The sequence below is a fragment of the Sylvia atricapilla genome, chromosome 5 (genome assembly GCF_009819655.1).
Source record: "Sylvia atricapilla isolate bSylAtr1 chromosome 5, bSylAtr1.pri, whole genome shotgun sequence".
In the NCBI taxonomy this organism is placed as follows: Eukaryota; Metazoa; Chordata; class Aves; order Passeriformes; family Sylviidae; genus Sylvia; species Sylvia atricapilla.
This window is the reverse complement of record NC_089144.1, coordinates 5,837,819-5,853,485: the sequence shown is the minus strand read 5'-3', so window position 1 is coordinate 5,853,485 and position 15,667 is coordinate 5,837,819.

Below are 15,667 nucleotides of genomic sequence, written 5' to 3'. Positions count from 1 at the left end.
TTAGATCTGTTTGGTAGATCAGTAGCATCTGCATGGTGATTTTGAATGCCATTATGACACTTGGAAAATCTGTGTGGCTCAGCTCTGACAAGCAAAGGGAGAGTTTTGAAGACATACAATTCCTACTGACCTTATTAAAAGAGCTGGAATTAGACTCTCAGAGAACTTCAATGCAACAACACTGAATGATTTTTGGTTTATTTCTTTGAGTGTTTGACAATCTATTTTTAATTTCATTTCTCTCTATTTAATATTTAGTGATGCTTGAGCTTTGCCATTCTTCCAAATTGGCAGAGCACCCATATCTTTGACATGGCTGCATAGTCTTTTCCCTTGCTTGGCCCTGATATACTCTGGTTCACTTTTTTTCCCAAGTACAACCCTGCAGTGCTCCCAGAATATCATCATAATAGTGAAATAAGAAGAAAGTAAATTTATCTTATTCAAAAGGTTATCTTTCAGTTAGTACAAAAGCATTTCAAACCATTAAAAATATTTATCTTCCTTTTGTAAAAATATTTATCTTCCTTTTGTAAAAATAATAAATGTGTGCCACAGTGTTAGTCAACTATGTCTTTTTCCAGTGCCGTCTTTTAAAATGTACTCAGTTTAAATAGCAAGGTGAGAAAAAAAAAACCTCTTGTAACTGAAAATATGCTGAAAATATACTAGAAAGACATGATACAGCAAGGGTTATTCTATGTGAAATATGAATTCCTAGTGCTTGAGAAGTGATAGCTTTCCCTTTTGTTGGAGCAACCAGCCTGACTGAGCTTGAGCTGTGCAGCAGCACCCCAAGGAATCAGCGAGTGATGGAAGAGGGAGACTCCCTGCTGCAAGGTACCCAGGCTTTCAGCTGGCAGTCGGATCTGATGCTTAGGAAGCTTTCCTGCTTGCCAGGTACCCAGATGTGGGACTTTGTGGAGGGGATAGGTACCAAGGCCTGTCCAATCCTGTCCACAAATTGACGTGTTGCCATTTAGAGGGACCTCACCAGAACGTCAAGAAGACCTACAAAGAGACAGGTCAATAATAAACCCATGCACTAGGACATGCTAGGGGCTGACCAGAAGCTGCTTTGGAGAAAAGAACGTGGCAGTCCTGGTAGAGAACAGGTCCAAGAGGGCAGGGCACCCTTGGAACAATTCCTGGTCTGCGTTTTACTGAGCACTGCCAGGAGGTCAAAGGACGTGCTTATTCTCTGCTCAGCACTGGAGAGACACGTGGAGACATGCGCCTAGCACTGGAGAGACACGTTTCTAGTCCTGGCTTCTCATGGAACAAAAGCAGTATGGATATACTGCTTCAGCAAAGGGAAATGAAAGCTATAAAAGGATTGGAACATCTGGTGTGCAAGGAGAGGTTGATAGAGCCTGGAAAAGGAAAGCACAGCAGGAATCTTATCAATATGAGTTCCTGATGGGGAGAATAAGGAAGGCAGATCCAAATTCCTGTCAGCATCAGTCTCTGAAAGGATAAGGGGCAAGAGGCACAAACTGAAATACAGAAAATCTCACTTAGACACCATAAGACGAAACTTCTTTATGGTGTATCTGGGCATAGAGTAGCTGCTCAGAGTGGTTGTGCAACTTTGATTCTGAGAGATATTCAATATCCAGAAGGGCACAATCCCCAGCTATGGGGTCTAGCTAACTGTCTTGAGCAAAGGGGCTAGACTAACCTCAATGCTTCTGTGACTCTATAATTCTGTTTGAATATATTTGCTTTTATGAGTTTACCTGGTATGACCTTTTGTGGAGTTCGTTATTTTAATAAATCATTAGCATTTTACAACACTTGAGCTAAATTACAGTAAAGGTATTTCAGTTATAACCTCATAGTGAAATGTGCAGTATTAAATGTTGCCACAGTGACAGCCTCTCTTGGAATTCCTTGCAAAGGGCAGCTTTTATTGATGATCACAGGCATGCCTTAGACTTCACTGCACCTAGCAGATATGATATGCAATAAAATATTGTTATTAACTGAAAAAGTCTCACAGAGAAAAAGCTCTTTTAGAGTTATTTTTCACAAGGCTAATGACTACCTGTTCTGAAGCAGAGTGACACAGACTCCCCAGGTAGATGCAAAAGAGAGCTCCTTTAATGCAAAACCAAGTCTTTTTAAGCAATTAGGCCATTATCAGTTACATTCCAGTTAAACACAACAAATGTAGTTCAACCAACAACCATAAACCACAGTGTGAATGTGTAATGGTTATATAACTTGTTTTTCTACCTCTAATTCAGCTGAGTGACTTTCCCATAGTCCTTTTTCTACTTAGCCTAAGCAACAGGCCTAAGCCATGATTTAACAAGGGTAAGAACAATTACTTTGTAAGGTTTTACCTATTTGCAACAACTGCCTGTACCTGAAAAATGTAAAACAGCATTTTTTCAACATTCTTACATTTGATTGCTGACTGAAAACTGAAATTTCCAGTGTCATTTCATTTAAGTAGCATCAGCACCAAAATATCAGATCCTAGATGTTAGATGTTGTGTTACTCATCCACGTAAGGAAACATGTTGGGCAGTTCAAGTATTATTTGCATACCTCTTAAAAATGCCTTGGACACTTAAGGCCTGACCCCAAAGGGGACTGCAGATGACATTTCCTTTTGTTAACCATCACAATACAATGAATGCAGAAAAGAGTTAAAAATAACTCTGAAGGCAAAAGAAGAGAAGAAGGAAAGGCACTTTGCTAATTTTTGCATGATTCAACTTGTTCCCCACATGGATAAGCTACAGCTATTTACAGTATGCCATCCGTTTCATGGAATAGCAGTAAAAATTCAGTTCCAGTATAATCTGTTAGTCAGCAAATAGTCAGCACGTCCTTCATTCTTCACATCATTTGGCGACTAGTTTTTACCTTTTGTTCAACTAATTTGTGCTTAAATTTTTAGCTAATTTGTGCTTAATTTCATGTGATGTATTTGACATTCAGGCATTAAAAAAAAAATCAATAACTTTAAAAGTTTATCATTTGTTTCCAGAACAGGATTCCTTCCATTCCACTTTTGTCAGCCTTGAAAATTGTCTGCCCAGTCTGTTCTCAAAAACTTCCAGTAATGATAATTCCACAGTCTCTCTAGATGGTCCTTTTCTGTGATTTATGGTTGAAAATCTTTTCCTAATACATAATCTAAATTTCCTTTGCTCTAATTTAAGACCATTACTTCTTGTTCTGTCCAAGGTTGACACAGAGAACAGATTATTCCTTTCCTCTTTGTTACTATGTTCTGCATATCAAAGTGTGCTATTTTATATCCCTTCTAGTCATTTTTTTTCTTCAAATCCTATCTTTTCTTCAGAGGTCGTGTTTTCAAGAACACTGCTCATTCTTCTTGTTCTTTTCTGCAATTTCTCTTATAAGCACCATTTTATAGTAATACAGCGTTAAGATGATAAATTTAAAAAGTTGAAATCCTTTCAATTTGGAAACCTGACATTGTGTGAATGCCTAGTTTCACATTATTCTAGTTTTGTAAGAAAATTTCAGGGGCATAGTGTATAATAAATTTCAAAATAGCTTTAAACTTTATGAAGTCAAGTCACTTGTAGTTTCAGCTGCAATGGTTTAAGGTATTGCTTGTCCCAGCTGTCAATACCTCAGCCACTCAAGTTGTCAATCCATACCTGAGCTGTAATGTTAGCCCTCATCAACCAGCCTGTGAACAGAACTGTTGAAATATGACTATAGATTCTCTCCTGTCAGCTTTTTCAATGCTGGCTGTAACCTTCAAGGGGCAGAATGAGCAGCTAGAGGCTGCAATGCCTTACATACCCAGCTTTGCTTCAGAATGAGCCTCAGAGGCCCTTAAGAAAATGTTTCTTGAGGTGTTTCAAAAGACTGCCTTTGTCAGGGGTAGGTGTTTGACACTTCCCTGGGGCCAGGTCAGTTCAGAGGGCAGTTATGGCTACCAGCTAAGATTATATGTCAGATGCTGGCCCACAAAATCCATTACACAGGAGTTACAATTAGTAATGGAAATATGGTTGCCCAGACCATGTTTCAGCAGCCTCCTTCTGTAACGAGAGGGAATGAACGTGTGGTGCAGCTGTCATAAAGATCTGGGCTACAGACACATTGGGGATCTTTGGTCCAAAACAAGGAGAAAACCTCCAATTCCCAAATAAAGGGAAATAAATTTGCAAGAATAGATGGAGGGAAATGTCTGTTTTAGATGCACGGGATTGGTAGGGATAAGACATGAAAAAAAAATTTTTTAACAAAAGTGCTCGCTGCCATTGGTTAAAACTCTTTGTTGTTGTTGCTATCATTGTACAAACAATTTTTCAAAAAGGCTCAGGCCTCAAAGAAAGGTGAAATCTTTCCATCCATCAACTCTATTTTCCCTGTTCTGCTCTTATCACCTTGTACACTAATGTTTTCTGGTCAGGTATTTTGCTCTGTATAACAAATAACTGCATATGTATATCATTCACCTTCTCTTTTGTTTTTATTTTTTCATTATTTTCCCTAATTTCACATAAAAGCATCTATGCCCCATGAAAGATCTTGAGCTCACAGCTGAAGACACTTTTCCTTAGGCATCTCCAAGTGTATTGGATAGTTAAGTTCCTATTATATTAAAAAGATATATGATCAATAAAATCTTCTTGTAGAGTGAATTTACGTGAATCCTCAACCAATTAATTCACAGTCCTTACTAAGGATTTTTTTTAGGAGTGCAATGATTCTTGATGTATCACATTTGACAAAGGAATTGTGAATTACAGTATCTGAATAAACTTTTTGATATTTGCTTCATAGAACAAGTATATGATTTTGATTCTTTTTGCTGCATCTTAAACTCACTGATCTCCATCTCCACTCATTTCTAACGATAATATCTCATAAGCAAGGTAGAACAACCCTTCTGTCTTATTCATGTACACTGTTCAGTAGTCTGTATATGCATAAGTTTTTGTAGGTTTTTTTTTGCATGTATTTCAGCTTACTTTAATTGTGGATTTTTTTTCTAGTTTGTGCCTGTTATTTTAAGAGGAAATTAGGGCATGGGTCCAGATGACTTATTCTGAACTTAACCTGCTATTTAATTTGACACAGTCCATTAACATGGGGAAACACAGCCATGTGATTGCTTAGTTACATTTATTTTCCCTAAAACAAGAATTTACAGAAATAAGTTGCTGAGCATTTACCTCAACCTTGTTTAAAATACAATATTTCTCTTTCATGAAAGCAAATTAAACATTTTCCTTTTACTATTATTGTTTAGTAGTGTATCAGAGTAATATTTATTTACATGAATACTGTAATTTCCATATTCTTTTTTTTTTTTTGCCTATCCAGTTCACCTTCATGCTGAATTAATGCATTTTTATATTAAGAACTTTCTTTATTGTACCCCATTTCATTGCTTTCAGCCTAGATCATAGACTGCACTTAGTCATCCAAAGAGTTTAGAACAATGACCTGATTGAATCATTTTGAGGTGTATTTAAGAAGTCAATTCAATTACTAAAAAGGAAATTTAAAAATTCCATTGTTTAAAACATCATGTGGATATATGCACTAGGGTCTTATTCTTAGAGCTGTCTCTTGATCATTACTCAAACAACACTACTTTGACACTGAGACTTATCTTCTGTCTTCAAGCAAAAGAACTGTTATTCCAGCATGATATTATCTCTTGAAATTATTTCATCAGATATTGGTAGAAAGAATTGAGAAATACCACTGAACAAGAGCAGCAATCTTCAAGATGTTATTATTAAATCTTGTTTTCTCTTCATCAGCAATATTAAAACTCTAGCTCTTTCAAGGGTGTATATATACATATATATACACACACATATATATAATGAAAAGGCATATGTAAATCCATGTTGGTCCTTTTGCAACAATATTTGCTTACTGAATGAAGACTATGTATAAATACCTGAGGGAAAAGATGGAGATGAAAGTAGATTTGTCTGAGTGACAACCAGTGAAAGGAGAAGCAGCAATGAGCACAAGCTGAAATCTGTAAAACTAAACATAATGAAAAGGTATTTCCAGTGATCACTTCTGCAATTCTCAAATATGTTGGTCAGAGAAGAACCATATAAGATTCTACAGCTCCTTCCCTCTCACACTTTTCTATAGTTAACATGTAATTGTAGATATCTGGACACAGGTCTTTCATGTCCTATTAATTTTGTTTTTCAGTGGAGAGGTACTGTGGGTTTTGTGTTTGGTTCATTCTGACTGTTCTGTTCCCTGGTTTTACTACATGATTTGGAGATACTGAATTTTAATAGTGACCATTAGTTCTATAAACAAGTAGCAATAGTTCTCAGTGTCAGATTCTGCTCTTTGAAGACTGGTGAGGACATATGGGCTTTCAAGTGTTGCATGAGCAAACTGATGCCAAATCCCTGAAATCAAACAGGAAACAAAATGAAAATGGCAACTAAAGTCAAATATTATCTCTTTTTTTCCAGCTTCAGGTGCAACAACTAAAATGAAAGACAAATTTAAGAAAGCAAGCTGTTAGCAAAAAAGGTATTTAAAATAATTACAGTAAAAGATGTTATTATATTCATTCAACAGTATGCACCATTGAAATTAAATTGCTATGAGACCAGTGTAAGTCATTATGAGCATGAATTTATGAACATTTAACACAACTGGTATGTGTGGTCCTTGATTTTAAAGCTGATAAAGTTAATTTTGCTATTGCTGCTTTACATCATATTTGTCATGCATTGAATGGAGAAATACCATAGAAGACACTGTGTTTTTTTTTTTTCCCTTCTCAGTGTTGTTTCATCTCTCACAAAAATGCTTTCTACATAAAACTTAATGCAAAGTAGTCCTATACTCAGAACATAACACATTTTTCTACTGATCCTGCTCATAAGCAGTCCTAAGCTTGACTGTTGTTCATTGTCATTACTGGGGATCTGACACTATCACACACACTACAAACAAAAAATGAACCTTTTAAGTCATTAAACTTGTATCATCCACTTGGGAACTATTTCTTCTATTATTGAAATTATGTGAAATAATAATAATAGCTTTTTTCTTGCTGTCTAAAATCAATTTGAAAATGGTGAGTAATCAAACAAAATTATCTGAGATTCCACAACTGCATTCTAAAATGTTTCAACAGAACAGATATATTTTCAGCAATAAGCACTTTTCAGGGAGTTTGGAAGCCATAATATGTTTTAGAAGAAAATAATCCAAGTATAGACAGAAGAATGCAGTTTTTCTGAGGACAATGTACAAGTTATTCCATCAGGAAAGCCAATGGGAATTTGTTTTACAGATGATATAACAGAAATGAAGAAAAAAAATCAAATTGCTCTGTCTTTGTTCTATGATCGCCCAAACTTTAAAAAAGCAAAGCAGTAACAAATTGAGCTTTCTTATAGCTCCTAAAGAAAGGAACCTGTTTCTTGTCTGAACATCTCCTTCATTTCACCTCAGTTTACAAAACTTGAAGACTGCCTCTTTACAGAGTCTCTGATGCTAATCAAATAGGAGACAATAAATGTCTGTCATGAGTGATCTAAGGGGATCCATACTGGCTGATATGAAAAGTGAATATGGGACTTTTGTCATCGTACCATATGTATAAAAAATCGTTCTCTTTATTCTGCATCTTTCACGCCATAGCTTCATTCTGCTGAAGATGTTCTCTGTGAGTCTGTGGCTGATGAAGTCTTTCCTTTCCTTAAAGGATCCCTACTGATCTTTTCCATTTTTTTTTTTTTTTTAAGATTTAACCTGAACACAAGAACTTTCAGATCATAGAAACCTGTTAAACAAGTGAGAAACATTATTTCCAGTCTTGAAGAACCTTGTAAATTTGAAAAGGTTGTAACTAATATTTAGTTTCCCTTAAATCCCAGAGCAGAAAGAACCTACTTGTACACCAACAGGATATGAAGTTAAGCCCTTGGTTGAATAATGATGCCAATCTGAAATGGACTTCTCTTTTTTATTCTGGCCACATTCTAAATGAGTTCATGTCTCTATGTGAGTATAAGCAAAAGAATCTCCATTACACAACTGAAACCCTCCAAATGAAGTATCTATTAAAGGTGTCTGAAATCACATGCCTTACTTTAGGAACTTGATACGGCAGTTAATGCATTGTGCTATGGATTTCCAAGTAGAATTGTAATTTATTTTCTCTGACAAAGAAAAAGGAGTAAAGGAAAATGGAGTAAAGAAAGCCAGTACTACAACTATACCGATTTGTTAAATTACACACATTATAAATAAGGCATGGATTTTTACAATTACAAGACAGAAAACCAAAAATCTTTTGACCTTTCAACATACTCTTGCATTAAATAAAAATAAAAAAGAAACAAACAAACAAACAATTACAGCAAAGAAAACTGGAAATTAATTCTTCATCCTCATATGAAAGGAAATGTACTTTTGCAAGACAAAATTTCAGCCACCGGAAGATAGAGATGGCAACCTACTAATACAATACTCACCTGTTTTGACATGATTGTCACTGCAGGTATTCCAAATCGGCAAAAATTCCAGGACCCAGAACTTTGAAAATCCCTACGATGCACAATACTCAAGTGGTCAGGAATAATTTACATGAGGAATAATGTATCTTTTATCATCAAAGCTTTTGCAAGGGCCACTTAAGAATTTCCAGGTTATTTTCTTCTCAATAAGTGTGAATGGGAATGGTGCACTTATCAGCACCAAACTAACCACCAGAGCATATTGCCAAATAATGTGTAAACTGGGACCAAAATATTCTGCCCCTGCACAGGGGCTCTGTTCAGAAGGGAGAACATTCATGAGCTTAAAAGCACAGTTATGGTCAAAGTCCCAGGCACCTGTTTGTCTACTGAACCAGTAGATCTAACTTAGACATCTAGTTTTCCAAAGGAAATATATAAAAACGTATCCAAAATGGGTTTATATCAATGAATATTTTGAGCAGCACCTAAAACGGTTTTACAGGGCATAATAAACAAATTGTGTTTTAAGTTTTCGTAATCCCCGAGTATAGGAATCTTCATAATATCCTGCATGTAGGATGAGGAGCCACTGTCACCCTATCCACAGTCAACAGCCATGCTTTGTCACCTAGCACTTGCCATCTGTCTCTAGCAGTTTTCAGTGAACAGTTTTCTTCTTTTCTTACTCTAGCGTGGGGTGCTATAAACTAGCAAGTGAACAATGACAAGAAGTTGTCACACCTCAGCCATACACACCACTGAGTGCAGATTTTGAAGATCAGCTTACTGGGCACAAATCTCTCCTTTTCTGAGCCTGGGTTTGCTGCACTTACAAGTCCATATTTTGTGCTACAGTCATATTCCCACTATTCAGACCTGTACAGATTTTTACGTGTGCTGAGACAAATGTTTCTCATCATACTTCCTCCATAACAGGTCCTGCAAAAAATGGCTAAAAGATATTTTAAGTGCAAAACATTTAGTTATATACATCTCTGACAAAATATCCCATTAAAGTGTATAAACTACTCATGAGTAGAGGAACTAGACACAATACATTATATCCTCTCTTACGTATTTCTTGAGTATTTCTCACATTTGCTTATGACTAGAATATTATGCAGGAACACAGTAATAACAGAGGGCTGGATTGTTTTTTTGGTTACAACATCATTCAACCATATATCCTACATAAATATATATATTTTTTAAGTATTCCTCTGTCAGAATTTTTTATTTTTGGAAGGTCCTTATATTTCTGATCTTGAAAATATCAGCCCGTCTTGCAGGGAAAGTCAATCATCTATATTGCTAAGTATTATTTCCCATCTTGACACACTGACTACCTAAGGGATGAAAGGCTCTGATGTATTATTCATTTCAGGGATAAAAAATTGCTTAAACCCTCAGCTGCCCCCTCACAATCACTGTCTTGTACTACACATGCTTTTGTGGGGCCCTTTCCTTCTGAAGGAATTACATGCTTGTTTTTATTTAATATAACTTGCTCTCTTGAACATAAATCCTTGACAAAAATTCCACATCCTGTGGAATTAAATTTGGGAACACCTTATTGCTGAACTAAAAATGGACTGACCAAGATTACTAGCCCTCCTTAAATGTCTCATGAGTATGTTATTACAAAACAGAATTAATTTTTGACCCATGCCATTGTCAGTACTGAAAAAAAAAAAAACAAAAAACCAAAAACAAACAAACAAAAAACCCAAAAACAAACAAACAAACAAAAACCCCAAAAAAAAACCCCAACAACAACAAAAAAACAAAAACCCCACACCTCTGTCTAAAATGGGAGTTATTTAACCCTTACATACTTACTTTCTGTGTGAATACATTGTCTGTGTACACAAATGCTGAATTATAGGGGTTTTATGGCAACATATACTCGAAGGCAACTTGCTACTATTTGCATTTAGGTGAGCACACTGCTCAAGTGAAAATTTGATTTCTAAATCAAGTCAAAATATTTTTATTTTATTATTTATTTAACTCAACATATCAGAATTATTTGTTCTTGCTCTGGTTATGACATTGGGATAAAAACCAGATTATTTATATTAGTGAACAACTGTGTTCATAGGCATGCTTGCAGTGTCTAGCCCTATTTGTTCCTTTAGGAAAGATTTCCCAGCACAATATTACATTTAACATTTAAAAATTTATTTTCTGTCTTCTGCAATTTTTCTCTAAATATCCTCTACTAGAGGGTTTATCTATATTAACTTTTTAATTACTTCATATTATGGATTTGCTTAATGCACAGTCATAACTCTTTAAGGACATTTATGATGTTTATATGAAGCTTGGACTTATTGGTGTGGCTCTTCCAAGTGTGGCTCTAGAAAGAGTAAAATTTATTTTTGTTGACTGATTTTTTTATAATATATTAATTTAATTGTCCCATGGGTATTAAGAAAAAGTTTCTATGAACAAAACCTCCTTATATATTGTAAAAAAACTACAAAGAGTCTAAACTCTAAAGAGGTTAACCGTATTATAATTTAATTTGAGGACTGTGAGAGAAGAAATTGTAATTTTGTCATCACCCGTAAATTTTCAACAGTGGCGTGTCAGAAGCTGCTTTTCAATAAATTCCCAATGGTTGGTAGAAAGATTCCTGTTAAACTAGATGGTGCTGGATAAGGCCATATATCCTGGTTTAAATAAGGAGATACATAATTAAAATTTACTTAGTAAAAGTAATAATAAAATTAGTTTATATGTGAAAATAAGAAAGAGGGAGAATCAAGAAAGCACAAATCAAAATACTGCTGTTTTCCAACTGTTTAACCATGTACCACCTAACAATGATCTCTCAGTGGAGTTCATCTCACCTGACTATGTGTGACTAAAATTTGGCAGATGGGTTATACTGGTCATGTAGACTTCCTGCATAATAAAGGGAAAGAGAAATATGCCTCCTCATCTGTTTTAGATATATGTTATAAGACAAGAAATCTCTTAGAGGTTTCTATCCCTCCCAATAGGAGAAACTTAACCCACTAATGTAAATGAATGATTAAATTTTACCTGCTTAATATCAGTTAGAGGTAATACATGATTTTGCCTCAGTTGTAGATGTGCTGTAATAGTCAGTCAGAAATATGATCGTCTAGACAAATATTTACTTTCTATTTACTAATGCTTTGCTTTTGATCACTTACACCTGTTGATATTTTTTGTCTTATTTATTTCTGTACTCCTCAGCCTAATTATATAAATAGTAGTTCTTTCATCTGTCTAATGAATTTTTTTACTAATACAGAACAAGAAGCTGTAATATTTATAGAAACTTCATGAAAATATTCAATTTAACCAAATAATCATTATTTTAATCAGTCTTCACTTACTGAGCATCAAAATGGGGCCTACAGTTCAGTGTGTTCTTATGTGAACATACAAGAGGTACTCCTGCAAAGCAAAGATTTTAAAGATCAGACTTTGGGTTTAATGGTAAAAGTGCTTTTCTGTTCTCCACTGCACTTCTCACTTTGCAGAGAAGTTCTGGAGAGGTGAAATGAAGAATTGCAGAGTTGGTTTTTTTCCATTTCCCTGAGGGTGGGCAGGGGGCTGGCAGGCAGGAAGGGTGAGGCAAATTTAGTATTAATTGCCTAAACCTGGCATATAAATTAAGGGCTTTTGGGTGACAAGTTAGAGAATTATTTTTCTGGGGAGTGGGAGGGTAAGACAAAACTGGCTGCAATTACCACTCATGCTATTTCAAAACACAAAAAAAAAGGTTGAAAATTATATAGATTAATTTTTTACATACAGAAGGTTTTCTAATCTTACAGTTGTGCAGAAGATATTTGGTTCTCACATCATGAAATTGAAGCATCTGCTGAGAACAAATTAAAAGCCATTTGTTATTGCAAAAAAGGATAGGCAACTGTAATGGTGGAAAAATCAATCATGCCTTGCAATTTATGTATAAATGGTATTCTTTATATTTAATGACTAACCATTAAACAAGAAATTTTAAATAAGGCTAATATAATTGCTCTCGTAAAATATGATTTATAAGTAGGAAAGGTTGCACAAACAACTACTTCAGCTAAATAGCTTTCTCACATTGCAAAATACTCTTATTTGGAAGAGGCAGCCTCTAGTATAATCCTTAGTGCAATGCACTGTTTTCAGATTCTGATCTGCTTTGCTTACATCCCTTGCTTTTGGCTGTGCATATCGTCAGTCTTAATGTAAATCTTATATTGAAGAAGAATAACAAAACAGTACCCAGCAGTTTAGAAACAGCAATTCCATCTATATAAATAGTATGATGAAAGGTGGATGTCAGGGTAAAACCTACCAGGATTTAATCTAATGGCTAATTTTCTTCTCTTTTCACAACACAAGTAATGGTTTTACCACTGTGAAAAATTTTACCACTGTAGATATTAATTCCAATAGAAGGTGAATTCATACCTCTGAAAGCAGAACTTATGCCAACATTGAAGTGGAAATAATTGTGGAAATTATTTAGAAATGACTATACTGAGACTCTGTAAATGACTATACAATTTTATACTGCAGATCATAGCAGTATAAAACTCTAGTTCCAATGTTTAAATAATATATTTCGGTCATTTCTTTCATCTTTAGTTCAAGATTAGAAGAATATAAGAGAAAGCAAGCACAAAGAGTACCTTAAACTTCTGCTGAAATTATGTTGACCACCTACAGCCACAGAAACCTTCCACTGCAAATGTGGATGGGTAAAATTTAACAGGGGACACAGGACAGGAAATGGAAACTAAAGGGTGGGAAGGATCTGTTCATTTTTTATCTTGATGTACACAAGAAATCATACCCAGAAATTTTTAGGGAGATCGTAGTCATTGACAATGTTACCATAGATTTATTTCAAACATTAAATTTTATGTATTAGGAAAATGAAATTTTGTTATTTTGGGGTTTATTTTAATTTCACGGTAAAAAGAGCAGGTAATATTTGTACATAACTTACCCATATTTGCCTCCAGAAAAACTACTACAGTCTTTCAGAAATTTCCTCTGCATATATGAATCAACATTTTTTATTTTGAAAATTCCTTACATTTTGCTATCTGCATTTTAATTAATGGTTTCAAACCACACACACACACAAAAATCCAGTGCTAAATGTCCACATGAAGTGCTTTTTGTGGCAGTAGGCATCTAATACATTGTTTATTCTGATATCTCTTCATTTCAACTAGTGCCAGAATAACAAGAGAAAATACAAATATTGCATTAATAGCTATAACATCGAGGAAGATTTTAATATCTGGATTATTCTTGTACACTTATATAGCTGTAAGTATTCACTTATTGCTTCGAAGCTTTTCTAATGCAACCAAGTTCAGAATTTCATCCAGAGGGGAGAGAAGAAATGAAAACTACAAAATAAATACTATTTTAACATTAGATAAATTTCAATAGCTACCAGGGGAAAATATTTATTAGAAAATTACTGCTAATGTTAAAAAAAAAAAAAAAAAAGTAAATGTAAGTGAATGAAAGCATATGTAAAATGTAAGTGAATGAAAGCATATGTAAAATCCATATGGTATTTGGAAAATGGATTTTATAACAATAGATGAGATCACACTGCTCTGAAGCCATACAGAGATCAGAAAAAAATCTTGCATATTTTCACCTTTTCCATAGCAAAACATAAGAATATAATACTGTATTTTCAGAAATGTAAATTATAGTAATTTTTTTTCTAGTATCTTTATATCTTTAACATTTGAAACAAGACAAGCTCCCTAGAAATGCTATGGGTCAGACATATGATAAAAACATTGTGACTGCTGTGAGAAATATATCTACATTTTATGTAGAGGGATGGAAGAGCAAAGAACTCTGAAAGTGATCTGCCAGCAGGCACAGACAGGCTCTTGCCAGTGGTGCTCAGAGGCAGGACCAGAGGCCAGGGCACAACCTGAAACACAGGAGGCTCCATCTGAGCACAGAGGATGGCACAGGTTTCCCAGGGAGGTCGTGAGGTCTCTGTCCTTGGAGATATCCCAAAGTCAGGGCTCCTGCCAGCCTCAGCCATCCAGTGTTCCTGTGAATCTGTGTCTCCTGATGTAAGTGAAAGTGTCCTGAAATTATCCCCTACATTTTAACAGGTGTCTCCAATACTGGAAGATGGCAATAGTTCATAGAGACAAGACTGTACAAAGCCAAAGAACTGGTCTTCATTTCGCAAACTTCAAAGAAAAAAAAAAAAGAGAATGAGATAAAAAAACGCTTCAGGATAACTTGAGAGTGAAGAAGGGTTTTGCATGAAAGATTACATTCATTGCACTTCCTAATCTGTCTAATAGTTTGGAAGATCTGAGGAAAGCAGAAATTTGTTGTACAGCTTTCTCTGTTTTTAAGGTGGAGAGAGAAGACGCAGTGCATCATTATTTATTCTTTTCCCCAACAACACATTTAGAGGCAACTTAGATGATTGATTTAAATTTGGAACCTGATACTACTTCCAATAAAATTTTACCCATCTGAACAACATAAAGATCAGAACTTTCTATTTAAAGGAAGTTTCTGCTGTAATTTGTATCTTTTCACCCACAGGACACATTCTGATAATTAATAATTATAATATTCTGATTATAGCACTGTGCAATTTCAGCTATTGACACCTACAGTACAAAGCTTAAGGAGGAAAGAGGGGAAATGAATAATGGGTAAAAACCCCACAAAGTTCTTGACTGCTTCTGTCCTGAAGCAACATATTTTCATTATTTTCATTTTCCAAATAATTTCTCTCTTTTAGAAACTGTTGTTTAATAATACAGAACAACAACGAAAACAAAACAGCAACAACAACAGCAAAAAAAAAAAAAAAAACACAACAACAACAAAAAAACCCAAAGAAACAAAAAAAATCCCTCCATAACTTCTATGATGAACATGGAAAGAAAGAATCCCAGATATTGAAAGACACAGAAAAAGGGAAAGGTACAGAAAAAGTACTCAAAAAAAAGGGAAAGGTACAGGTATTTCTATATTTCACAGATTTTTTATCTTTTTTATCTTTTTTTCTCTAAATCTCTAATGTAAAATATTCCATAACTTCAGAGAGGAAAAAAAAAACAACAACCAACTAACCCAAACCTATGATTTTTATTTTCTGGCAGATATTAAATGCGATAAAGACGTTAACAATAAAAAAATTCCATCTGGTTATATAG